This window comes from Podarcis liolepis, assembly GCF_965112155.1.
Source record: "Podarcis liolepis genome assembly, chromosome: 14".
Taxonomy (NCBI): Eukaryota; Metazoa; Chordata; class Lepidosauria; order Squamata; family Lacertidae; genus Podarcis; species Podarcis liolepis.
This window is the reverse complement of record NC_139569.1, coordinates 52,196,464-52,223,503: the sequence shown is the minus strand read 5'-3', so window position 1 is coordinate 52,223,503 and position 27,040 is coordinate 52,196,464. Positions and strand designations below refer to the sequence as shown.

The 27,040-nt window shown below is 48.2% G+C and overlaps 1 protein-coding gene and 1 long non-coding RNA gene across 4 annotated transcripts in view; one reads left to right on the top strand and one right to left on the bottom strand.

Annotated features, from left to right (window-relative positions):
* Nucleotides 1-18,691, bottom strand: part of LOC310693582 (thrombospondin type-1 domain-containing protein 4-like) — a 252,516-nt gene extending 233,825 nt beyond the window's left edge. Inside the window, exon 1 of one of the 3 annotated variants that reach the window (XM_083475940.1) lies at nt 18,525-18,691. The gene's annotated coding sequence lies outside the window, so the exon portion shown is untranslated. The remainder of the gene's footprint in view (nt 1-18,524) is intronic. The other 2 variants (XM_083475939.1, XM_083475941.1) reach the window with 2 other exon arrangements.
* A 2,916-nt stretch (nt 18,692-21,607) lies between these two features.
* The window catches only part of LOC310693722, a 155,552-nt gene continuing 150,119 nt past the window's right edge, over nt 21,608-27,040 (top strand). The window contains exon 1 of the long non-coding RNA XR_014519364.1: nt 21,608-21,686. This is a non-coding gene — a long non-coding RNA (uncharacterized lncRNA). The remainder of the gene's footprint in view (nt 21,687-27,040) is intronic.

Here is a 27,040-nt window from a genome sequence, read left to right as displayed (position 1 = left end):
CAGCTTGAATCATGGACAGGTACCAGCATGGCAGCAGAAACACTGTTCTTGTTTAGTCGTTTAGTTGTGTCTGACTCTTCGTGACCCCCTGGACCAGAGCACACCAGGCACTCCTGTCTTCCACTGCCTCCTGCAGTTTGGTCAAACTCATGTTAGTAGCTTTGAGAACACTATCCAACCATCTCATCCTCTGTCGTCCCCTTCTCCTTGTGCCCTCCATCTTTCCCAACATCAGGGTCTTTTCCAGGGAGTCTTCTCTTCTCATGAGGTGGCCAAAGTCTTGGAGCCTCAGCTTCAGGATCTGTCCTTCCAGTGAGCACTCAGGGCTGATTTCCTTCAGAAAGGATAGGTTTGATCTTCTTGCAATCCATGGGACTCTCAAGAGTCTCCTCCAGCACCAGAATTCAAAAGCATCCATTCTTTGGCGATCAGCCTTCTTTATGGTCCAACTCTCACTTCCATACATCACTACTGGGAAAACCATAGCTTTAACTGTATGGACCTTTGCCGGCAAGGTGATACAGAAACACTGTAAAGCCAATAAGTTGTCATTTTCCAACTACAATTTCAGACATTGGCTAAATGTTGGTATATGCATGACAAGATTGCTGGGACAATTATTAAATCCTTGGGAAAATAAATCTTTGCACATCTATTCAGTAAGAGCGCTGTTTGAAAGTATGCTGACATCCATCCTCAAAATATTGTGAAGAAAAGCAAAATAGCCAACTTTCTGTAAAAAGATAGTTTGTGCACCCAGGCCTGCCTATAAAAAGGCCACGTTGAAACTACATTTCAAGAGTGTCCTGCACATTTGAAAAAAAAAAATCTGAAAATTTCAAACTACCCTAGGGGTGATCCAAGGGTCATCTCGCAACTCCCAGGCTACAGACATCTGCACTTTGGGGCAGTCCCATTTTATCTTCACAGCAGTCCTGAAAGGTAGGATAGGTTCTATGGGGTGGAGAAAGCCAGTAGGCCAGACACATCCAAAGTCCATTTCGGGGGACAAATCCGGCCCCTGTGGCAGTTTATTTTCTAGGGTAACAGAAGCATAAAAGAAGCTCAACAACTTTGGGGTAAAATCATAAAAAAACTCAACAACTTCAATACTAGAAAAAAGGGCCAACAACTTTGGTTGGCCCTTCGGTCAGCCCTCATGGCCCTTCACTTCATCAAATCTGGTCCTCTGTGAAAAAAGTTTGGACTCCACTGCGGTCGGGGAAAGGTTTTCTCCCTCTCTTATAACAGTAGAGCTCAGGGACATCCCATGAAGCCAATGTTGGGAAATTCACGACAGAACTTTTTTGCACATAAATTATGGAGCTCACCTTCCACAAGATGGAGTGGTGGCCATCCACTTGAATGGTTTTAAAAGAGGATCAGAAAAAATCATGGGGAATAGAATCATAGAATCATAGAGTTGGAAGAGACCACAAGGGCCATCGAGTCCAACCCCCTGCCAAGCAGGAAACACCATCAGAGCACTCCTGACATATGGTTGTCAAGCCTCTGCTTAAAGACCTCCAAAGAAGGAGACTCCACCACACTCCTTGGCAGCAAATTCCACTGTCGAACAGCTCTTACTGTCAGGAAGTTCTTCCTAATGTTTAGGTGGAATCTTCTTTCTTGTAGTTTGGATCCATTGCTCCGTGTCCGCTTCTCTGGAGCAGCAGAAAACAACCTTTCTCCCTCCTCTATGTGACATCCTTTTATATATTTGAACATGGCTATCATATCACCCCTTAACCTCCTCTTCTCCAGGCTAAACATGCCCAGCTCCCTTAGCCGTTCCTCATAAGGCATCGTTTCCAGGCCTTTGACCATTTTGGTTGCCCTCCTCTGGACACGTTCCAGTTTGTCAGTGTCCTTCTTGAATTGTGGTGCCCAGAACTGGACACAGTACTCCAGGTGTGGTCTGACCAGAGCAGAATACAGTGGCACTATTACTTCCCTTGATCTAGATGCTATACTCCTATTGATGCAGCCCAGAATTGCATTGGCTTTTTTAGCTGCCGCGTCACACTGTTGGCTCATGTCAAGTTTGTGGTCAACCAAGACTCCTAGATCCTTTTCACATGTACTGCTCTCAAGCCAGGCGTCACCCATCTTGTATTTGTGCCTCTCATTTTTTTTGCCCAAGTGCAAGACTTTACATTTCTCCCTGTTAAAGTTCATCTTGTTTGTTTTGGCCCTGTTCTCTAATCTGTCAAGGTCGTTTTGAAGTGTGATCCTGTCCTCTGGGGTGTTAGCCACCCCTCCCAGTTTGGTGTCATCTGCAAATTTGATCAGGATGCCCTTGAGTCCATCATCCAAGTTGTTGAGAAAGATGTTGAATAAGACCGGGTCCAAGACAGAACCCTGTGGCACCCCACTAGTCACTCTTCTCCAGGATGAAGAGGAACCATTGATGAGCACCCTTTGGGTTCGGTCAGTCAGCCAGTTACAAATCCACTGAGTGGTAGCATAGTCAAGACCGCATTTTACCAGCTTCTTTACAAGAATATCATGGGGCACTTTGTCAAATGCCTTGCTGAAATCAAGGTAGGCTACATCCACTGCGTTCCCTTCATCTACCAGGCTTGTAATTCTGTCAAAAAACGAGATCAGGTTAGTCTGACATGACTTATTTTTCAGAAATCCATGCTGACTATTGGTGATCACAGCATTCCTTTCTAGGTGCTCACAGACTGTTTGCTTAATGATCTGCTCCAGAATCTTCCCTGGTATTGATGTCAGACTGACTGGGCGGTAATTATTTGGGTCCTCTCTTTTCCCCTTTTTGAAAATAGGGACAACATTTGCCCTCCTCCAGTCTGCCGGGACTTCGCCTGTTCTCCAGGAATTCTCAAAGATGACTGCCAGTGGTTCTGAGATCACATCTGCCAGTTCTTTTAATACTCTTGGATGCAGTTCATCTGGCCCTGGAGACTTGAATACATCTAAACTAGCCAGGTATTCTTGTACTATCTCCTTAGTTATTCTGGGCTGTGTTTCCTTTGCTGAATCATTTGCTCCAAATTCTTCAGGTCGGGCATTGTTTTCTTTATCGGAGAAGACTGAGGCAAAGAAGGCATTGAGGAGTTCAGCCCTTTCTGTGTCCCCTGTTTGCATTTCACCATCTTCTCCTCTGAGTGACCCCACTGTTTCTTTGTTCTTCCTTTTGCTACGAACATACCCATAAAAGCTTTTTTTGTTGCTTTTAACCTCTCTAGCAAGCCTGAGTTCATTCTGTGCTTTAACTTTTCTGACTTTGTGTCTACACGTGCTGGCTATTTGTTTGAATTCCTCTTTGGTGGTTTCCCCCCTTTTCCATTTTTTGTACACATCCTTTTTTAATCTTAACTCAGTTAAAAGTTCTTTAGATAGCCACCCTGGCTTCTTTAGGCACCTTCCATGTTTCCGTCTCATTGGTATTGCCTGATGTTGTGCTTTTACTATCTCCCTCTTAACAAACTCCCAGCCATCATGAACTCCCTTTCCTTTTAGTATTGCTGTCCATGGGATCTCACCCAGCACTTCCCTAAGTTTTATGAAGTCGGCTTTCTTAAAGTCAAGAAATTGAGTTCTAGTATGCTTGGCTGCTCCTTTCCGCTGTATAGTAAACTTCAGAAGAGCATGATCACTCGCGCCTAATGATCCTTCCACTTCTACCCCACTAACCAGGTCATCAACATTGGTTAGGACCAGATCTAAAATGGCTGTTCCTCTTGTTGCTTCTCCCACTTTCTGGACAATGAAGTTGTCTGCAAGGCCAGTGAGGAATCTGTTTGACCTTATGCTCTTGGCTGAGTTTGACGTCCAACAAATATCCGGGTAATTGAAGTCCCCCATTACTACTATCTCCCTTCCTTTTGCATGCTTGGCCATCTGTTCCAGGAAGGCATCATCTATGTCCTCCGTTTGGCTTGGGGATCTATAGTAAACTCCCACAATGAGGTCTCTGTTATTCTTCTCTCCCTTAACAATAAGGCTTAACAATGGCTGCAAGATGGAAATAGAATGAAACTACAGTAAATCTAAATACGGGAATACACTACAATAAATCAATAAAAAGACTAGATAGTATCAACACAGGCGCACCATGAATCATACTTGATGCATTCACGGTGGCTTTTTCCACCTGCCTGGCTCACCCAAGGAGCCTTCACAAATGAGTCACTTTAAGGGGTATTTTTATCTGATCTATTAGCAACTGTAGGCATGGTTAAATGGGTAAATTAAAATTAAAATTAATAAAGATGAAAACAGATAAAAGTATTCTCCACCAGTGAGTTCCATCATTATTGAGAATAAAAGTTCTATAGAATCTTAGATGGGCTAGATGTTGGCATATACTGGTGGCACTCTATATTCGTATAAGAAATAAAACCATGCCATCTAGCTAAAAAAGATCCTTTGAGCTCTGCCCTTTGCATACTTTCAGTTCTTATGTATTGCCATTGTAATTCAGCACTGAGACTTTGATTTTTCTGTGAACTGCTTTGAGCACAAATTTACTGTGGAAAATGCATTATGCAAACTACCAGTGACAATGAGCTCATTTGTGCTCTCACCACAACCCAACTGTCCCAGCCATGGACTCCTCCCTGCAAGCAAGGGCAGCTGTGGCCAAGCTCTTACAGGTGCCCCCAAGGTGGGGCTGGCTGGCTCAGCCTTCTGGCTCTCTAGGTGCAGGTGCAGCAAGGAAGGTCCAGGGAGGCTACATAGCCAGCAATAGCCTTAAGACTGCTACCTGCCCACCTCCGGTTCCAGTTCTCATGGGGGATCAGTCTGGCAAGAGGGAGGGTCGGATTCTGGGGCCTCCCCAACAATCAAATCCATCTTGGTTTCAAGGCTGAAAATCCTTTGGGGCACTCGCCCCAAGAATGCCTCATTTCAGGGGCCACTGCCATGCTAGCTCCATGCTCAAATGAAAGCAGGGGAGGAGACTCTGGAGTGGACAGACCCCTCCACCATCAAAGCTCTTCTCCACCACCGGAAAAGCTCCTCCACTCCTCCCTCCCCCTTCCAGCCAGCAAATCTGCGGCTTAGAGTTGTACTGCTAATTCTCAAAGTTTGCTACCAATCAACCAGCCAAAGCTTGAGTCCAATTATCTACCAATTAAAACCAATCAAAGCTTGCAAACTTGAAATATGCCCAAATGCACTAATCTGTAACTACTTCCAAAGATTGCATAGAGACATGTAGAGAAAAAGAAACGCAGCCCTTCCTCCTGTTCTGCTTGCTTGGAACGTCTGAAGCTGAGCGATCCCACCCTTCACCACCGTGAACTTTTCAGGAACCAGAGAGTGCCAACAGCAACATCATGGTATCCCAAAGCAAATTGCTATTCTCAGAGGATTTGTGGTTCAGCTGCAGTATTAATATTCTAGATGGAACCAAAGCCTAGTTTGCTAGCTTCTCTTAAAAGTTTATGATCCATCTTATTAGCAAGACCTTAGGAAACAATAAATACTTCCACGCGGCTAATTGCAAGCATGTGTACACAGAGATTAAAGTGCAGTGCATGTCAGGATGATGTAGGGCCAACCCGAAACCCAGTGAAAAATTATGTTGCCGTGGTCAAAGGTACTTCCGTACTGTACCGTGGAAAAAAGTGTGGCAGGAAACATTATTCCACAACCTCACCCTGTTAATGACAACCACTGTCTGAGATGAGACGAGGAGCTACCTTTTTCTGTTTCTAAAGCAAATGTTTTGCATCTATCAGGCTATATTAAAGCTTCCACTCCCTTTCCTGAAATGGGAAAACCCAGCTCTCTAAGCAAAATACCATAAACATTTTTAGTGGCACCTTCAGTCTGAGAAAGGGGAAGACTGACTCCTGGGTTGCAGCCCTTCAAGCACGGCCTTGTTTGGCATGGGCTGAACGTTGCTATCAAGTGACAAAAGTGAAGCATCTAACTTCCAAGGTGGTTTTCCTCTGGTTTAAGAACATAAGAGGAGTTTGCTGGATCCGGCCAGTGGCCCATCTAGGCCAGCATCCTGTTCTCACAAGGGCCAACCAGACGCCTGCAGGGAACCTGCACAAAGCCATCTCTCCTCCTGTGGTTTCCACACACTGGTAGGGAAGCAGGGCTGTCTTTGGCCATAGAGATGATCTACATGGGAAAGGTACGGGTCTGCTGGAACTTCAACATGCAAGTGCAGGCATCATTGGATTAAATGCTCTCAAACATCAAGAATCCCCTGACTGTGGAAAGCAAGCATGTCAGGGACCAGGGCACAGGTTATTATTACATGTGCATCCGTTTATCACATATCCATTTGTGTTGCTCTATAATATTGTTGCCACGTTATATTCCTGCCACTCAGTTTTTTTGTTTTTAAAATAAAGGGTGAGGGAATCCCAGGGTTTGCTGAGGTTTTACTGTCTACTTTTCTGCACCTTCACTATATAGCAATTCTTTGCCCTGGCTCTTGACAGTTGAGGGGTGCATTTTTGGGTGTGACTGTAAGATGCTTTAAGATGTATTTAATATTGTGTTGTTATGTTGTAATCCACCCTGGGGCCTTAGGGTGAAGGGGAAGGTAAATAATAACCCTGATGTTTTGGACTACAGTTCCCATCAGCCCTGGTCAATGTGAGTTGTAGTCCCAAACACAGGGAGGGCACCAGAGTGGTGAAGGCTGGTCTCTGAATTGCAACTCCTCACCCTTGGTCAAATGGCTCACCTCATACATTAAGCTGCATCAGGGCAACCACACCAGTGAATGCAACATATATTGTGTTCCTTTTTGAAGAGCTTATATGACCTTATTAAAACATCTGGTCACGCACACAATGGAAGCCAGCTCTTAACTGCTAGCAGATTTAGTGGCATGGTGAAAAGGCTGGGTGGGTCATTTTCAAGCAGAGAATCGTTTTGATTCATTTGTGGCAACATATCTCCCAAAAGGCATCGCTGCTCTTGATGCACCTCCAAGCCCTTCTTCAGGGAAGGCAGGAAGGATGGAAGAGATTATGGCGATTCCCAGAAACAAAGCCTCAATCAGGTTGAGCTGGTGCTTCATACCCTCCAAGTGTCCCAATTCTCCAGGGACCGTCTCAGAATTACAAAAGCCACTCTGGCTTCTAATCTGATCCTGGAATATCCCTAGTTCTTCCACCAGTGCTGCCGCCGCCAAGCTCAAAGATAGGGCTGCCATACGTCCAGACATTACCAGGATTTGACATCCGAGGAGAATCCCCCCTCCAACCCACCTTGCAGGGTTGCTGTGAAGATAAAAGGTTAGGGCTGAATCTGCATGCAGTGCCTCAAATTCCTTGCTATGAATGGGGCCCGTTCCCTTGACTTTCAGTGGGGCTTCCTTTGAAGGTGACTCGGAAACTACAACTAATCCAGAATGCGGCAGCTAGACTTGTGACTGTGAGCAGCCGCCGAGACCACATAACACCGGTCTTGAAAGAGCACAATTCAAAGTGACCTTTAAAGCCCTAAACGGCCTCAGTCCAGTATACCTGAAGGAGCGTCTCCACCCCCATCGTTCTGCCCAGACACTGAGATCCAAAGGGCCGAGGGCCTTCTGGCGGTTCCCTCACTGCAAGAAGTGAAGCTACAGGGAACCAGGCAGAGGCCCTTCTCGGTAGTGGTGCCCGCCCTGTTGAACGCCCTCCCATCAGATGTCAAGGAGATAAAGAACTATACAACTTTGAGAAGACACTGAAAGGCAGCCCTGTATCGGGAGGTTTTTAACGCTTGATATTTTATGTTTTTACATATGCTGTAAGCTGCCCGGAGTGGCAGCATATATTATTATAATTATTATCCCTGCATCTAATTTTAGACTCCTTGGGCCAGGCACCTGCCTTAACTGTACACTCCAAGGCAGGAGTAGCCAGTGTGGTGCCCCCCCCTCGATGTTGCTGGACTACAATTATTACCAGTGCCTTTTTTCTAGAAAAAGAAGTGGGGTGCTCAGCATTTGTGGACAATCTCCCTTCAACCTCAGCTGCATCTCCAGTGTACAATACCAGCAGTGGACTGCACCACAGGGTTGTCGTTAAGCCATTAGTTCTTAGCTACGGCTCCCTAATCTGCAGCATGGGCGTGATAACTGTATTATATATTCATTAGCATAACCATTTTTAATGCTTAAAAATGTGTTGCTTAAAACAAATACATTTTACAAAAACAAGACCTGAGTTAGAAACAACATGAACAACTCCTCAGGCATCTGTTCCAATCACAACTACACTGAAATCCTGGGTTCCCCTCTGCCGTTGCTTTCCTCTCCAGCAGAAGAGTCTGGGTGGAAGTGGAGAATTGCCATCAAAAGCATCCAGGAAGCTCCGTCTCTAAACCATGCAATCATCACTCTATTTTTTAAAAATATAACATCTATGCGGGTGTGTGCTTTCCTTGCCTGCCTGCCTGCCTTGGGCCTGTTGAGTAATGCTCTAGGCTTTGTCCATTTGCTCCCTGTGGGCTGCCCCCTTGCCCACTCACAATTGACCGAACGGACGGATCAATTTTCCAAGCAGCAAGCTCAGCTCAGGGAATTGCTTTGCTCCCTGAGAAACCATCCCCAGGGCTTCCCCAGGCAAAAAAAGAGGTGCCACTACAAAGTACTGGCACGTACCAGCCAGTTCAAATCCCCACGACAGGGTGAGCTCCCATTGCTCGGTCCCTGCTCCTGCCAACCTAGCAGTTCAAAAGCACATCAAAGTGCAAGTAGATAAATAGGTACTGCTCCGGCGGGAAGGTAAACGGCGTTTCCGTGCTGTCAGGGAACTGCCATCAGAGCATCAGGTGGTGGAGGGACTCAGGCAGGATGAAAGAGACTCAACTGCTGAAGCAGGGACCAGCAGGGGGAGGAGTGGGTCTCTGAGGGAATGCGAGCAGGAGGGAGGGCTCAGGGAGGCTTCCAGCGAGAACAGTGGGGAGGTGTCGGAGTCTCCCCTAGGGAGACCCACACCTCGCAGGAAACTGTCACGCCGTGAGTCCAGGAGACGCGTTTCCGTTAAGGAACTTCTTTGCTGGAAACGCTTCCGCAGACAGCCACTGTCGGACTCTACTAGTGACTAGAGCAGACATGTCTGAGGAGCTCCGTCACACACGGAGGTTTGTGGGGTCGCACAAACTCTGAGGGAGCACGTTTTCACGCACAAGCAGCTAATCAAACCCTCACAGCAGTCCGACAGTCTTTGTACGCTGCCTGTGCAAGAGAAGGCATCATGAGCGAACCAACCGGAACCGGAGGAGCCGGGGCTGGAGCTGGTCCAAGCTTGGAAGATAGATACCGAGCGTTGGAGGTTCAACTGGCCCTGCAGACGGCGAGGTTGGAGGAGAGAAGGGCTCAGGATGCAGACAAGAAGGGGAGAGCCACGCAATTCCCCAGAAAGGTACCTGGATTGGTGCAGAAATTTGGGGGGGACCCCAAGGACTACCATGCTTTTAGGACAGAGATGCAATATGCCCTTAATGTGCAGTTCGATGAGTTCCCTGATGAGGAATCGCGAGTTGCTTTTGTAATTGGGCATCTTGAGAAAGGGGCTAGAGACTGGGTTCGACCCCTAATGGCAACGCACAATGAAATACTAAAGGACACAATGAAGTTCTTTCGTGCAATGGATATCATGTTTGCCAGCGATATTGAGGAAGGGGTGGTGCGCAGACAGTTAATGGCTTGTAAGCAGGGAAGTCGATCTGTCCGTGAATATTGGACTGAGTTTACCATGCTGATTCACAGACTGAGTTGGGATTTATCGGCGGCACCCGTTCAAATGCTATTTGAAGAAGGTCTTTCTTCGGGGGTGAAAGACGAGCTGGCACGGAGCCCCAGGGCGGAGTCTATGGATCAGCTGACCAAATCTGCGCTGACCATAGGAGCGCGGCAGGAGGCAAGAGCCTTGGAGAGGCGGGAAGGGAGAGGGGAACGTTGGAAGGAGTTCCGCATTCCAGACATTCCTGAGCCAGCTTTCCCGCCGGCAGAGCCGATGGAAATCGGAACAGCGCGCGCGCGCGCATTTTCAAAAACCAGCGAGGGAGCTAAGAAGGAGGGAAAGGGCCCCCGGAAATGCTATCTCTGCCAACAGCCAGGCCACTTTGCCAGAGTCTGCCCCCAGAGGAAGGAATGGCAAGGGATGGTGGGAGCTGTTGAGGGGGGAGAAGAAGGGGGAGCGGAGCAGGTAAAAGCCAACGCCTGGTTGCCACAATTGGGGCACTGCAGCCAGGCCAAAGAGCAGTGAAAGTGCCCGTGCCAGAAGCTCCTCGACCTGCTCTAGTGATTGAAGTGTCGCTAGAGCTGCAGAATGGGCACCCCCTAAAAATAAAGGCGCTATTGGACTCAGGCAGCTCCTGCAATTTTATGAGCAAGGAGTTTGCTGCTGAACACCAGATACAGACCATCCCTTTAAGCAACCCCCTGCAGGTGACCACGATTGATGGCAGGGAGTTGTTGGGAGGAGGAGTCCGCTTGCAGACTGTCCCAATGATAATGAGGGTGGCAAGGCACACAGAACTGATAGCGTTTAATGTGGCCACCCTGGGAGGCGCTCCCATTATTTTGGGAATGAGCTGGCTAGCTCTACATGATCCGCTGGTTGGCTGGCATCAAAGAGTGGTGTCCTTTGGTTCAGCACATTGCCTAGAACACTGCAAAGGGGAGAAGGGTTCAGCAGGGGCCCAAGCCACCCTAGCAGGGACTGAAGTAATGGGGAAGGTGAAGGTACCACCACAGTATGCAGATCTCAGCGACGTGTTCAGCGAGAAGGAAGCTGACCAACTACCACCTCATAGACCCTTTGATTGTCAGATCAATTTACTCCCTGGAGCGCAGCTTCCTGTAGGCAAGTTGTATGCCATGTCAGACAGAGAAATGCAGGAGTTGCGAGAGTTCATTGACAAGAACCTGAAGAGAGGCTTCATCAGAGAGTCCAAAGCCGCAGGGGGGAGCCCAGTGTTCTTTGTGGACAAAAAAAATGCGGACAAGCCGAGACTTGTATGTGATTTTCGGCGGCTGAATGCAGTGACTGAACCGGTGGCGTTCCCTATGCCCAGAATTGATGATATTTTGACCAGGGTGAGGAAGGGAAAGATTTTCACAAAGCTGGATCTAAGGGGGGCGTACAACCTGATACGCATAAGGAAAGGGGATGAATGGAAAACCACCATGTTTACCCCTTTGGGGGCGTTTGAATACCTCGTTATGCCATTTGGATTACAAGCAGGCTCCGCGTGTTTTCAATCTTTTATGAACCACGTGCTGGGCCCTTTGCTCTACAAGAATTGCGTTGCCTTTCTAGATGATGTGTTGGTGTATTCTGAGAATGAGGAGCAACATGTGAGAGACGTCAGAGAAGTGTTGAGCAGACTGCAAGCCAACAGGCTGTGGGTCAAACTGGAGAAGTGTCGGTTCCATACCAAGGAGGTGGAATTCCTGGGGTACCGCCTGTCAGACAAGGGATTGGCCATGGATCCCGGCAAGGTACAGGCAGTGCTGGAATGGAAAACACCCAAAACCAAGAAGGATGTGCAGAGGTTCCTAGGGTTTGGAAACTTTTATCGTAAGTTCATCCGCAACTTCGCCCATCTGACGGCGCCCATCACTGACTGTCTCAGCAGTAAAAAGAAGTTTGTATGGACGGCGGAGGCGGAGCGAGCGTTTGAGGAACTGAAAAGGGCCTTCGCCTCTGAAGAACAACTTCTGCATGTGGATTTACGAAAGAAGCTAAGGGTTGAAACAGACGCATCTGACAGAGCCATAGGGGCGGTGCTTCTTCTGCAGCCGGGGAAGGAGGAGTCAGAGTGGCGTCCGTGTGCCTTCTTCTCGCGGAAGCTGAACAAATCCGAGAGGAATTACACGGTGTACGACCGAGAACTGCTTGCTATTCATGAGGCGTTCCGGAGATGGAGGCATCTGCTAGTTGGTGCACAACATAAAGTGCAAGTGTGCACGGATCATAAAAATCTAGAGTACTGGAGAACGGCGCGAGTGCTCAACCAAAGGCAGTTGAGATGGGCCCAAGAGTTCTCCAAATTTAACTTTGAGATTTGTTATGTGCCAGGCCCAGAGAATGTTAGGGCGGACGCTCTCTCACGCAAACCTGAATATTTGGAGGGGGAGGGAGCACCCGAAGAAACCCATATCATTCCAGAGGACCGCTGGGTGTGTGGGGCGACTTTGGTGGGGCAAAGGGAATTGGTAGAGGGTACGGTGCAGGATGCATACGCCCAGGGGAAACTCAGGGATCTCAGAGGGGAGGAAGACAAATCCGGTGGTTTTGAGGAGAGAAATGGGGCATTGTATTATAAGGGAGCGTTATATATACCTGAAGGGGAATTGAGGGAGAAGGTACTCAAGCAGCTGCACGATAGCCCCACAGCAGGGCACTTTGGGCAACACAAAACCATGTGGCTGGTTACCAGGGAATTTTGGTGGCCCAAGGTCAGGGAAGATGTGCGGGAGTATGTGAGAGGGTGTGAACAATGCCAAAGAGCCAAGGGGGAGAGGCAGGCGCCGGCTGGTTTATTAGAACCACTGCCCACACCTGAGAGACCGTGGGAAGCAGTGGCAATAGATTTCATGACTGATCTGCCAAGGTCTAGAGGGAAAACAGCCATCATGGTTGTAGTAGACCTGTTAACTAAAATGGCCCACTTCATAGCCTGCTCACATGCGGTTACAGCAGAAGAAACCGCCAAATTGTTTGTAGAGAATGTGTTCAGGTTGCATGGCGCCCCCTTGAGGGTGGTTTCAGACCGAGGGAAACAATTTACTTCCAGGTTCTGGAGGAAGCTCATGAGCTTACTGCATGTAGAGGTTAATTTCTCGACGGCCCGTCATCCTGAAACCAACGGGCAGGCGGAAAGAGCAAATGGGGTTCTCCAACAATATTTGAGGTGTTATGTTAATGACAGAGAGAATGATTGGGTGGAGAAGTTGGCGTTGGCAGAATTTGCCTACAACAATGCAGAGAACGTGTCCACGGGGATGAGCCCCTTTTTGGCTAATCACGGGTGCCATCCCAGAGCCTTCCCAGGGGGGGAGGGGGAGAACTGGAGCGTTCCAGCTGCAGAACAGTTCGTGGAAGAAATGGAAGCGATCCATCGCCAGCTCCAACTCAACTTAAACAGGGCTAAGGAGGAATATAAGAGGCAGGCAGACAAAAACAGGAGGGAAGGTGAAACCATCAGGGTGGGGGACCAGGTGTGGCTGTCAACCCAAGGGTTGCCATTCAAAGGAGGTTGTAAGAAATTAAGACCCAAAAGGCTGGGTCCGTTTGAAGTCATACAGCAGGTCAATCCAGTGGCTTTCAGGCTCCGGTTACCGAACCACATGAAGCTGCACCCAGTTTTTCACAGGTCGTTGCTGTCACCGTATAGAGGAGACAGTGAGGGGAGGGTCACTAGGGGACCAGCAATGGAGGAGAAGGAACACAGCTACCATGTAGCGGAGATCCTCGATTCCAGGTGGAAGGGAGATCAAGTAGAGTATTTGGTAATGTGGGAAGGGGAACCGGAGTCGGAAAACACCTGGGTTAGGGCAGAGGATGTCAATGACGAGGTTTTAATAGAGACTTTTCATCAGAGGTTCCCACGTAAACCTCAGCCTGTAGCGAGGTTCCGAAGGGAATACTTTGCCACCACCGACGAGGAAGAGGAGTTGGAGGGGTTCCCAGATTCTGAAGAGGAGGAGGATGCAGCTGGCCAGGACGACGATCGATGGAGAGGATTGTTCGAGACGTCAGAAGATGAGGAAGATTCGTTTCGGGGTTTTAGCCCTTCACCTCCCAGGGGGGAGGAATTGGGAGGGGGTGAGGGGGGCCCTGGAGGGGAGGTGGATGTCAGGGAACTGCCATCAGAGCATCAGGTGGTGGAGGGACTCAGGCAGGATGAAAGAGACTCAACTGCTGAAGCAGGGACCAGCAGGGGGAGGAGTGGGTCTCTGAGGGAATGCGAGCAGGAGGGAGGGCTCAGGGAGGCTTCCAGCGAGAACAGTGGGGAGGTGTCGGAGTCTCCCCTAGGGAGACCCACACCTCGCAGGAAACTGTCACGCCGTGAGTCCAGGAGACGCGTTTCCGTTAAGGAACTTCTTTGCTGGAAACGCTTCCGCAGACAGCCACTGTCGGACTCTACTAGTGACTAGAGCAGACATGTCTGAGGAGCTCCGTCACACACGGAGGTTTGTGGGGTCGCACAAACTCTGAGGGAGCACGTTTTCACGCACAAGCAGCTAATCAAACCCTCACACGTGCGCTGTTCTGGTTCGCCAGAAGCAGCTTAGTCATGCTGGCCACATAACCTGGAAGCTGTACTCTGGCTCCCTCAGCCAATAAAACGAGCGCTGCAACCCCAGAGTTGTCTGAGACTGGACCTAATGGTCAGGGGTCCCTTTACCTTTACCTTCAAGTCGCTACTAATTAGATGTCTCTGAGACCAGAGGAACCCAAAGGTTCTCACTTTGCTCAGAAACCAAATCACAGAGAGAGAGAACCCAGGGAACTGTACAAAGCAATGGAGCAAAAGCCAGCAGAAACATTCAACTCAATGCAGACGTGCCAGCGTTGATGACATCCCTCATTCAACATGCGCTGCAGGCAGGCAGCAAATCCTACAGCCCAAAATTGTGCTTCTAAGTGCTAACCTGACGAAGACTGGCTCTCTCCTCTGCACGTGGCCCAGGTGGAAGGGAACGTGTATAAAAATGCAAAAAGGTAACTGTCAAGGGACAGTTTCATTCACACAGGTGTGTTCAGGAATCATTATTTGCTCCATTATAGGGAGCTGCTTTATACCAAGTCAGAGCAGTGGTCCACATATTGCTAACACTGCCTGGGCCTCCCCTGGTTCAAGCACAGCTGATCAGTCTTTGAGGCCTGTGCGCAGCATCCATGCCTTTCAGGGATTTCCCCGCTTCCCCTAATCCAAAGCCACCAAGCTGCGAGTCTTCAAGTGTTGTTTATCAGCAACTAGTGCAGAGTGCCCAGTGCTGCCCAGGAATTTGTAGAAACCCCAAAATACTGTGTTTTTAACTGCACTGTGCTATTTGTGAGTTTGCATCCATCGTGCCAAAAAGGCAGGCAACCAAAAGTCACATTTGGGTCCACCATCTTGCTTCAGAATGGCACCCAGCACCCAAACATAAATAGCAACTGCTGCCCCCACCCCGGGAACCCTTGCGCCACGTTTGGTGACAACACCTTGAAAGGTAGCCAAACCTATAGAGAACAAGTGGTCAAAACCACATTCCGAAACATATAGTAGACATTGGTACCCTGCATTGGTTTCCAAACTTGATGGGTGTTTAGAAACCATAACCATTCGCATAAAGTTACACGCAAGCACTTGCCTGCAATAAATTAAATTAAATAATTCCCGCAGCAGAGAGTGGGGGGCAGGATCCTGGTTGGCTGACCTTTCTCGGCTGTCATTAGATTTGGCCTATGAGCTGAAACCCCCAGGGAGGGCAAGACAATTGCCTGGGTTGCCGTCACAAAAATAAAGACAGAGATTTGATAAATATTCGAGGAAACTGCTTTCTAAATGGTCGCCATGTCATATTTTAGCCGTTTGCTTAATGATGGAACAATGCGAGGTTTTTCGCCAATGCTGGAATAGTATTTGTAACATGCATGCACGCATACACTTTATGATGTTTAAACAGGGCTCTGGTTGGTGAAGGCTGGTCCATGAGGGCAAATGGGAAGCTGCTCTGCCAACTTCAGCCTGTCCTAAGCCAGCCCCCAGCCCCCACCCAGTTCAGGAAGGCCCAGGCAACCAGCTCCTGCCTCTTCCTTAGTCCTGCTGTTGCCCCACACAGAACACAGAACCCAGCAGGGATGCCAACTTGAATATAATATTGGGGGGCAGGTAAGCCCTGACCCACATAATCGATGACAAGATGCAGCGCATGCACACTATATGAATGGCAATGCCCGACAACTTTGGGGAATCCAGCCCACTCTTATATTTTATTGGGGGACAAGGGACCTCAGCCCCTAGCAGTTGGCTCCTATGCCAGCAGGGAAGGGAGGGCAAACTAGAATTAGTTGCCTGGTCCTGCCATTGGCTCTGGTGCCGCCTGCTGTGGGACTCTCTGCCTTCCACGCACAGTCCCAAGGGAGCAGCCTCTACTAGCGCTGGTTCCGCAGGGAGGGGTTACAGCCAAATTACCTGCTTTTCAAAATCCGGTTCCCCAAGCACTTCAGAACAGTTTGCTGAAAACCTGTAGCTATTGCATTACCCAATCAAACTACTGGTTTGCGTAGTCCAGGAATCCTTTCTATGGTCCAACTCCCTTCTCCCTGACCATTGGCCACAGTGGGCTTCTTGGAGTTCAGAATCTGACAAGGCTTTGAGGGCCACAAGTTCCCATCCCTGGTCTATGCTGGCTAGCAGTAGCTCCCCAGAATCTCAGGCAGAGAGACGTCTTTCAGCACCTGAAATGGAAGATAGCAGGAACCAAAGAATTTGAGAGGTCCTGAAAACTTGGAGGGGGCTATAGCTCCATGGTAGGACACACATTTTGCCTTGAGAAAGCCCCAAGTTTGATATACTTTGATCCTCCATGAATTTGCCCAATCCTCTTTGAAAGACATCCAAGGTGGGGGCCATCATTGCCTCCCGTGGCAGTGAATTCCATAGCTTAACTGTGCTGTGTGAAGTAAGGTAAAGGTAAAGGACCCCTGACAGTTAAGTCCAGTCGCTGCTGCTGTTGCTGCTGCTGCTGCTGAATATTTGAATGAGGAAGCTACATCAGATGAAGGGGCTGTTTCTTTGTTTGTTGCTGCATGAAAAATCCATACCTGGATTTTAGTCTTCAGAAGAGGACAATTAAAAATAATAATCTTTGTTTGGCAAAGGGATGCTGTTTGGCAAGGAATAAAAAGCCCACTTTGGGCAAAGATTAATTTCCTGAAGTAGCAATGACTTCCAGGAGCATTTCTATGGTTACCAAATTATACTCCGTAACATGGTACAATCACAGGTAAAACCATTTAAAAGAAAAAAGAAAAACAAATGGATCTGAGCTGCTGGCATTCATTTAATCATTGATAATGGGGGGGGTGTGGAGATAGAAGCTGTCCTCAGAAATAAACACAGGAGATCTGAAACACAGTAGGGAGCAGATGCCTTCATTGGAGGGGGGTCTTTCTTAAAGAGCACACCTTTCCCAAAGCTACCGTATTTTTTGCACCATAACACTCACTTTTTTCCTCCTAAAAAGTAAGGGGAAATGTCTGTGCGTGTTATGGAGGGAATGCCTACGGGTGGCATGCCTATGGATTTTCCTCCTCTAAAAACTACGTGCGTGTTATGGTCCGGTGCGTGTTATAGAGCGAAAAATACGGTATCTGCAATCCAACATCCTGCTTCCTTGAGAGGATCAAGAGAAGTGACTGCATGCTGTCCTGAATGCTGCCTTCATGCAACAGCAAGATTAAAATGCAATTAAACAAAACTAAGTAAACCGGCAAAACATGCACACAGAGTTGTATTCCGTTCATTCTGGTGCAATCTGTGGAGGAAGGAGACAAGTCCTGCCAAATCTGCCCCTGAGCATCTTTCAAGGCAGCCACACATTTTCACCGGAGACACATTCCTTGGCCCCACAGCTTGTATCTTGCCAGAGTGCAAAAAACCTGGAGTAATTAATGGTGTGCGCTCTTTTTAAAAAGCAGACATTTTGCTTTCATGCTGTCTGGAACCAGCTTCCTCATTATCTCCTTCCATCATGAGAGACTTCAAACTTCAACTATGGAGCAAAGCCAAGGGGAAGGCATGTTCACGCCCCCCCCCCCACTCCACCCATCCCCAGTCATTTTAGACACACATATTTATCCCTTGCTGTGACTAGGATGCCTCCAATGGCTGGAGCCTGGGGGCAAAGGAGGAGGTGATTCTGAAATGATCACTTGCAAGAGGAGAAGGTGGGGGGTGCAGCCATAATTTGGGATTGTGCAGATAAAAGAGGAAGCCTTTGAAGCAGCAGCATGGAATCATATATACAGGGTGAGTTCTTTAAAAGAGGCCCTGTGGATACCGAGTGCACATGTTCCACGGAGCCTCTTTTGAAAGACTCACCCTGTATATCGCTTTTGTGCAGGATCAGGGAGCTGCACAACAGGTGTGCCACGCCAGATCAATTCCTCCGGCCAAATGAGGACCTGATCCAACTGAAATTGCACACCTTAAGGCTGCAATTCTCCAAGTAAATGCACACCTATGAAGGGAAAATGCAATGGGCTTTTTGCATAAGGCTCCTTAGGCTGCAAATCACGGGGAGAGTTGGGAACATGTTTGAAATCAAGAGAGTTCTGGGGCTGCGAGCCGGATCATGACCCATTTACACACAGACCACCTCCGCGCTCCCCAAAACAGTTCCAAGCCCGGAACCCCCTTGGCTCTGCTCATGGGCGCGCAAGCGGCCGCCTGCCCTTCTCCCTAAATCCAACTCCCCCCACAAAAAATGCTGAGCAGAATTCGTCTTGCAAGCCCCGGTCAGAGGAGCCCCGCTTCCCAGCGAGAAAGGGGCGAGGGAGGCGGGCAGGAGCGCGTCCCCTTCCCTTCCTTACCTTGTCCGTCTCTCCAGGCTCCCCGGGAGATGTCCCGGCTGAGGGCGCAGGGATGCGGAGTCAGTCCGGAGCCAGGCGGGAGAAGCCGGGGCAGCCGCAGGCGCCTCTCCTCCCGCGCGCGCCCGGGAAGAAGAAGAAGCCCGTCTCCTCGCGGCCGCGCGCGCGGACTCTCTCGCGCCCGGACCCTGCCGCCCCGCCCCCTGGTGGCCGCCGCAGGAAGAGCGCCTTCGCCGGCAGGTAAACAGACAGGTGAGGCCTTCCAGCCGCCCAGCACGGTTTTCTTTGCTCGCTTGTTTGCTGTTTGGGGTATTTTCACACCGACCGTCGTGCTTTCCATTTCATCTTCAAGCTCAGGGAATAAGTGCATAAACACAGACAGGTAAGATGGAACGCTGGCACGTATCCCAAGTTTGTAAATAGATCTGCTCCTGTCTTCACCTATAAACTGACTCAGTAAATTCACTTCTTAAAGAAATAAAGACAAACACTTTCCTTCTGCCACCCCCTCACAACACACATTCCAAGGCAGTTTCTATCAAGCCTTGCCCCATTTTCAACTAATGGTGTGAAACAGGAAGGAGGAGCCTTTTCCGCCCAAGAACCACAATTCCCTCCCAAGGAAGCTTCCAGGGGCCACATGCCGTGACTGGGGGTGCCAAAGTGGACCGAGCAACAGACATTCCAGCCGTGCCAAAAGGCCAGAGAGGCTTTGATCTGCCTCCACCTCGCCCAGGTGAGCAGCCCAGCCAGAGCAGGGGGGAGGGGGAGGGGGAAGCCTCCAGAGAGGCTTGAGAGCCACATTTCATCCTCAGGCCTCTCAGTCCCCACAGCAGAACATTCAAACTTGCATCCTTCAAGGACAATCACCGTAACAGAAGTGAGGCAGACAGAATATATATGGCAGGTAAAAACCCAGTGGGTTTTTACAGTTTGGGTTTTTAAAGATGCATTCACTGAGTTTTCAAAATCAAAATGCAATAAAAGCAATACAAAACCAAAGAACAAGGACAGAGGAGAGAGCACATCCCTGCAGCTGGAACTGAACATAAGGCTCAGGACACTGCTGCAGACACATAGTCATAAAACAGATTCCACAAAGGGACATTTTGGAAGGAAGAGTCAAATGGTGCCATGAGGGAGCTTCACCACCTGGCGCAACATAGGAACCAGCTCCTGGGGCCAAGGGGTCTTCAGCCCTCCAATAAAATATTTGAGGGGGCCAACCCTGCCCCCAAAGTTTAAGGGCATTGTCATTCAAATGGTGTGTGTGTGTGTGTGTGTGTGTGTGTGTGCACCGCATCATGTGATCAGTTATGTGGATTGGGGCATACCTGCTCCTCCCCCCATATTTTATTCAAGTTGGCATTCAGTGGAGCAATATGTCGCTGGGCCTGTGCAGGACGCTGTTTCTCTTTATGAAGCATGTCAGAAGCCAGGCAACATAAAAATGGTCTCATTTTGTATCCTCTCTTAGAATCATCCTGCAGTGGGTTAAACACTTAGACAAGGTAATGCCCTACCAGGGCAGGTGTGTGCACATGTGCCCCCACCCCAGGGAAGGACAGAAAACGCTAACCCCTCGCTGCTGCTGCTGCTGCTGCCAGGCGAGGACCAGACAAGCGGGGGCAGGGTGTGGAGGGTGAAGACCCCTCTTCACTCTTTCCTTGTCAGGCACAGGCAGCCCCCTCCCCCACTGATGATGGGCGGTGGCTCACACGCTGAGCAGGGGCGGGGTGTAGGGGGGGCCCATCAGCTGGGAGCCAAGTGGGCTAGCGTGGGGGGGTGCGTGGTTCACCCCCATGATACATCACTGTGCCCCACAGGCTCTCAAACTATCCATCCCTAGAGCAACCCGATGAAGACTTCCAGTGTTTGATTATTTTGAGTCTGGTTGCAACCAGCAACAGAGCTAGGAGCTTCTTGTGAAGAAGGGTGGAATTTAAATCACTTCCAATGCCAGGAGGGCTAATACTGAGTCTGGAGTTAGAGACTGTCTCATTGTTGCCGAAAGGCCTCTGAATATAGACATATAGGTTTCAAAAAAGCTAAAGGGGGGATTTTTGTGCAGAGAATTCCATAGTCTGCATTGTTCAAATATTATGTACTTTTTAACTTTGTTTGTAACAATTGGGGTGGAGTACTAGGCTGAAAATAAGAAAATAAGCAAAACCAAACCAAAGTAGCTTGTGGGAAGAACACGAGAAGAGCCCTGTAGGATCAGGCCAATGCCTTCTATTCTGCTCAATTCACTACGTCACCATTGCAACACCCTCTACCGCTCCCAGGCTTGGTATCCAGGGTGGTGGAATCAGTCTCATTGCCCTGAATCGGCCTCTGTCTCCAGCAAATGGCATTATAGCCATTGTAGCTGGTAGCCACTGGTAGGGCGCTCCTGTCCATGGCATCAGGTGACTGGCATGCAGGTGGCCCTGCCCACCTGCCCAAAGTGGACTGCAGCATGTTCCATTGGCCGCCCCCTGCCCTGCTATAACTAAAGCCAAGTATGTGCAATGGAAATCCGTGCCCAGGAGAGGAACCTACAACAAAATGTCACAGCATGGAGTGCCTCCAGTCCAGTTTGGGGCTGAAGTCAGCTAGTCAGCCATGCCCCTTTTGCTCAGTACTCCATTCCATTCCATTCCCTCTCCACCATTTTTCTATCCTTCCCAGCAGAACTGAAACTGAGGCGAGGCGAGGCGAACCCTTGGGCCTCTCATAATCAGTCCAGGTAAGCAAATCACTCATCACCATCCTTTTGCACAACCTGTTTACTGACAGGGAAAAGCATGCTTGATGCCAGCACAGATTTGTACCCTCCAAGATTCTTTCCCTTGTGAGTGGGCAGAGATGGAATGCGGATTGTACTCCCTCCAGTTATATCACTGTTGAAGCTTAGGTATTTCTATTCATTTACCTGGATTAACCTTGCTGAATGACAGGAGGAGTTGTGTAAACTCGCCTGGGTGATCTCATTAGACTAGGCAGAGATAGGTTGAATGGTGAGGGTGGCAGAAGAGACAGATTTGACCCTTAAATCCCAAAACAACAATGTCCTCGGGACACACACGTGAAAACGGGAAGCAGTTTGGTGTTTCCTGCTTGGCAGGGGGTTGGACTCGATGGCCCTTGTGGTCTCTTCCAACTCTATGATTCTATGATTCAGTTTGCCCACAGTGTTTTCCCAACAGACGTTTCTGAGGCACCCAAAGGAAATATAAAGTCAAAAATGTCACCTCTTGCGGCGAGTTCTCCTTTCTCATGTTTACCCTGAAAGACTAACAAATTTATCATGCCATAAGATTTCATGGACTACGGTCTACTTTGCCAGGTGCAAGTGTAGCCAGAGCTACCCATTCCTGGTTCATGTCTCAGAAATCTATAATTCCACACTCTTACGTAGCAACTGCCGAAGGCTCTAATGTTAATGGTCCATTAATTCATCTAATCCTTAAAAAAAAAACTGCTATCAAAAGTGGCCAAGGCCTCATCCTGTGGGTAATGATTTCCACAAGTTAATTTGCAACACATGAGCAATCCCAACAGAAATCAAAGTTCTTCCTCTGTCAATTTATGAGCAATTAAGATATCTCTTTTACCATCATGGCTGAAAAAAAGGCTGAAGTTTTTATCTGATGCTTTCCAATATTTTGTCAAAAAATACCTATCCTCTTGCGGCTGGCGATTTGGGATAGACAGTCCTTAGCCTTCGCTATCTGTGTTCTGTGCACTTCTCACCCTCAAAAAAAAAAGGGGGGGTATCCATTATTTGCTTATTTCTTCTTAATTTACTAGTGGTGATCGCCCGTGCTGCTTGGGAATTTGTAGAGACCATCAAATATTGTGTTTTTTAAATGGATAGTACAATTTGTGAGTTTGGATCTGTCATGCCAAGAATCAGGCAAAGTCAAGTCACATTTTGGTCCACCCTCCTGATTCAAAATGGTGCGGGGCATCCAAACATCCATGAATATGGACACTCCCACCTCAGGAGCCCTCATGCTGAGTTTGGCAGCAGTATCTCAAGAGGCAGCCAAAACTATGTCAAAACATGGGGGAAGTCATGCCAATGGCCTGTTTCAGTCTGCTATCTTGAATCAAAATGGTGCCCGGCATCTGAGTGTCAATGAGGGCTGCCACCCCCATGTTGGGAACCCTTTTGCCGATTTTGGTGATGGTATCTTGAGAGGTGGCCGAACCTGTAGAGAACAGATGGCAGATAGGCGGAAAAATCACTTTCCAAAATATGTAATTTATCTTTTAGGTAAAGGTAAAGGGACCCCTGACAGTTAGGTCCAGTCTTATACGACTCTGGGGTTGCGGCGCTCATCTCGCTTTACTGGCTGAGGGAGCCAGCGTACAGCTTCCGGGTCATGTGGCCAGCATGACTAAGCCGCTTCTGGCGAACCAGAGCAGCGCGCAGAAACGCCGTGTACCTTCCCACTGGAGCGGTACCTATTTATCTACTTGCACTTTGACGTGCTTTCAAACTGCTAGGTGGCAGGAGCAGGGACCGAACAATGGGAGCTCACCCCATCGCGGGGATTCTGACTGGCAAGTCCTAGGCTCTGTGGTTTAACCCGCAACGCCACTCGCGTCCCAATATATCTTTTAAGACATGGCTGTTTCCCAAGTTGGTGAGGAATATATATTAATAAACATTCAACACCTCCCTTCCTTCATGATGTCAGAGTGATGTCAAGCAGACAGCTGAACTGCTGCTGAACCGTCACTCTTCTCATGCAGAGGGTCAGGATAGGAATCCTGTCATGGTGTCATTACAAATATAAAATAGATTTTAATTACATGTGGCATCTTACAAAAAGCGTACAGAGAAAACAGATGCAAGCCAGCAACCTTGGGACATGACTTGCCTGCTGTAGGTCTCTGGTTCTGCCGCAGATTAAGACAGACAAGTGAGACAGATGTTCCTGTGACTTAGCCAAAGGAAGATCTGCATTTGTTTTTTAAAAATCCTGATATGTTAGTTATGCAAGAGCTTGCAGAGCATGTTATGTAAAGAAATTTGGGGGGTGCCAAGTCACAGGATGCATGCAGAAGAGGGCTGCCAAGATGACAAAGGGTATGAAGGCAAGTCTTGTGAGGAACAGTTGAAGGCGTTAGGTAGGTTTAGTCTGGAGAAGGGAAGGCTAATAGGTGATAGCACAACCATCTTCAAATGGCTGCCTCTTGAGATACTGAAGGACTGATTGTCACATGGAAGATGGAGCAAGATTTTTTCCCCTGGGTTCCATTAAAGTACGAATTCTCACACATTATTATACACATTATTGTGTGCCCTGATTATAAGCTATATTATATGAGTAATATGTTATACATGTAATTTATGTGCATCTACACTCCAGGTTTCCTAAAATAACCACCACACAAAAATGTGAAAAGGCAGAGGACCATAACAATGCATTGATGGCAAGAAGACACGAGAGAAAACATCATTACAGTTACAAAGTGTACATTTCAGTGATGCTTACAAAGAACCATGGAGCACAAAAGAATTACTAGTGTACTGCAGAATGCTGTAAGCAGCTGAGAAGAGATAGGCTTCCACATCATGTCCCGTTTCAGATATCTTCCTCTGAAAGCAACACCACTAGGAGGACACCAGAAATATTTACAGTATCTCTCCAAAGAAGTTACTTGATTCCAAGAGGACAAGGCCTCTGCAAGGTCCACATTATAAACCTGAAGTCTTGAAGTCCTCCCAATCGTGAAAAGACTTTATTTGCGGAGTGAGCAAAGGTTGGAGAAATAGCTGTTTCCTCTGGTTAGGGCTGCTTCTTAGGATCTTCTGGCTGTTTCACATTTACTACAGTGCTTCAGTGTGTGAGGTGAAAGTTGGCCTATTTCCAGTTGTGGAACCAACAACAGAACCAGTGAAAACTTTTCAGGAAATGGCTATGGCACTGAACACCCCTCCCCTCTCTTTGGGAGCCTGCTCATTTACCCCCGTCTCAAAAGGATTAAACGAAGGACTAATTACTTCATTGGCTGTTCCGACAGAGAAATGTGTCAAAAGTTTCAGGAGGTGGTGAAAATGTAGTTTTATTCGTTGGTCTGACATTTCTCAATGCTGCAGTCTCCACGAGGTGCCCACAGCTGCCAGGCTCAAGGAGGAACTGGCTCATGGCTTTGATCAATGGTGCTTGTAGAGCCTCCAGAAAGGAAGTCCTAACCCCTGGCCTTTGAGGGAAGCGCTGAGGGTTCGTTCCAAAATTCCTCCTCCCACAGATTACAGTTCTTTCGGTGTGGTTAATTAAAGCCCTGTTACAAAGCCAAGCAGGCAAAGGGGGCAGAGGAGGGGACATTTGACGCCATGAACATTTACCTCATTAAGCAACATGTGCCAAGCAGACACACATGCACATCTTCAGAGAGGTTGTGCTTCAGCCAAAAGCTACCTATTAAAATGCAAACTACACTAATGAAGTCTTCTTGGCAGTGGGGTTATATTTACAGTTAGGCATGGCAAGAGGGGTTTTACAATGACCATTTAAAAAACCAACAACCCACCGGGAGTTCTAAAATGTTTGCCAAACTTAGTAGTGCAAGATTTCTCAAGGTCATAGAATCATAGAATCATAGAGTAGGAAGAGACCACAAGGGCCATTGAGTCCAACCCCCTGCCAAGGGGGTCGCTCATGGAAACGAGGACTTGCTTCCATTTCATGGTTAGAGGGTGTGCCTCTGCGACACCTGAGTAACAGATTGTCCAGGCATCTAACTCAAAGACCTCCTAAAACAATTTAGCCATACTTCCAAAATTTTCCTCATTTGGATTTCTCACTGGATGTTTAAAGTTTCAAAATGTCTGGTCTCCTCCCATCCTGCAAAACAGCAGGACTAATGAATGTGAATTCTCCATTGTTCTAATACCTGTTCTAATAGCTAGTTCAGGTGGGAAGTGCCAACAGAAATGGGTCCAAAGTGAGGCTACTGAGAAAGGAATGATCAGAAGTGCATATGGAACTCTCTCCCACAGGGGCAGAGACGGCCCCTAACTTGGATGGCTTTAAAAAAGGATTAGATAAATTCATGGAGGAATACTAGCCCTGATGGCGATGCTCTGGCCTCATGATCAGAGGCAGCCACGCTTCTGATTCTAGGGACTGGGCGCAGGGGAGAGGGCTACTCTTGTGCTCAAATCCTGCTTTCAAGTTTCCCAATGGTCTCTGGATGGCCAATGTCAGAACAGGGCGCTGCACTAGGTGGGTCTGATCCAGAAGGCTCTTTTTATGCTCAGAGGAATGCTGACATTTGCAGAAATACTGCATTGGAGGAAAAAATGAGGGACAACCCTCTTCGCCTCCCCTCCCCCTAAAAAAACCCTCAGACAAGGACTAAGCATACTCAGTAGCAATGAAGGTTGAGAATCAATTGGAAAAGAAAATTGAAATCTGGGAGGTGGGAGGGAAGACTGTAATGACCTGCTGGAGGAGGGTGCAGCTACTGGGCTAGAACTATGGAAAGGGGGAAGGAGAAGAAGGTGAGGATGTGCTGCAATACTTTGCTGCAGTTCCCACTTGACCTTTTTATATGTCTGAATTTTGCATACTGGACTTGCACAACACGTACCATCCATTTGAAGGCCTGCATCTTTCTCCCTTCCACTTGCATTGCCCATGTGGATAGCCTTTAATCCCTTGATAGTCCTCATTAGCACACACAGGACACAGCAGGGCTGCCTTCTCAGGACTGATCAGCTCACTCATGGGACTCGTCTTAAAACCTGGGGTGTCTAGGGGGGCATCCCCATAACACATTTTTATCTGTTGCACCTAAATGCTAAAAGTTAGACTCTGTTTTGATGGGTAGGACCTTAAACACCAAATCTTTCTCTTGAGCAGAGAAATGTAAACGGAGAAAAGAATTTGAGGGTTCTTGATAGTACTAGGTAAAACCAAGCACTAAAGCTTCTGAACATTCAGTCTTTAGATTTTTGACAATTTTTTATCAGTGGTCTCCGGTAGGAAAAGCAAGGGAAATTTGTTCCCTAGAAATACTTCTTCATACACAAGATAGTAGTGATAGTTTTAGAGCCAGCCCACAGATGAGGCAGCGTGAATGAGCCGACTCAGGCAGTGAAAACCTAAGAGGAGGTACATTGCCCACCCTCCCACCCCCATCACCACAGCTCTGCTTTGCCAATCCGGGGGGGGGGGGGCAGAGAGAGGGACCAGCAGCAAAGCTCTGCAGGATGACTCCCTTCACCAAGTCAGGGAGAGGAGAGATGTTCTGCCACCCAGCGTTGCCACCAGGAGAGGAGGGAGGGGAAAGCCCTTGCAAAGCCTCACAATTTTGCCTCAGGCTAACAACGTCTCAAAATCTCAAAATCAGGCTAAAACCATCCCAATAAAAGGAAATGCAAGAAAGCAAAGTGGCTGTCCAACGAGGCCTTACAAATAGCGGGGGAGAGAAGGCAAGCAAAATGCGAGGGAGATAGTGAAAGATACAGGAAATTGAATGCAGATTTCCAAAGAATAGCAAGGAGAGACAAGAAG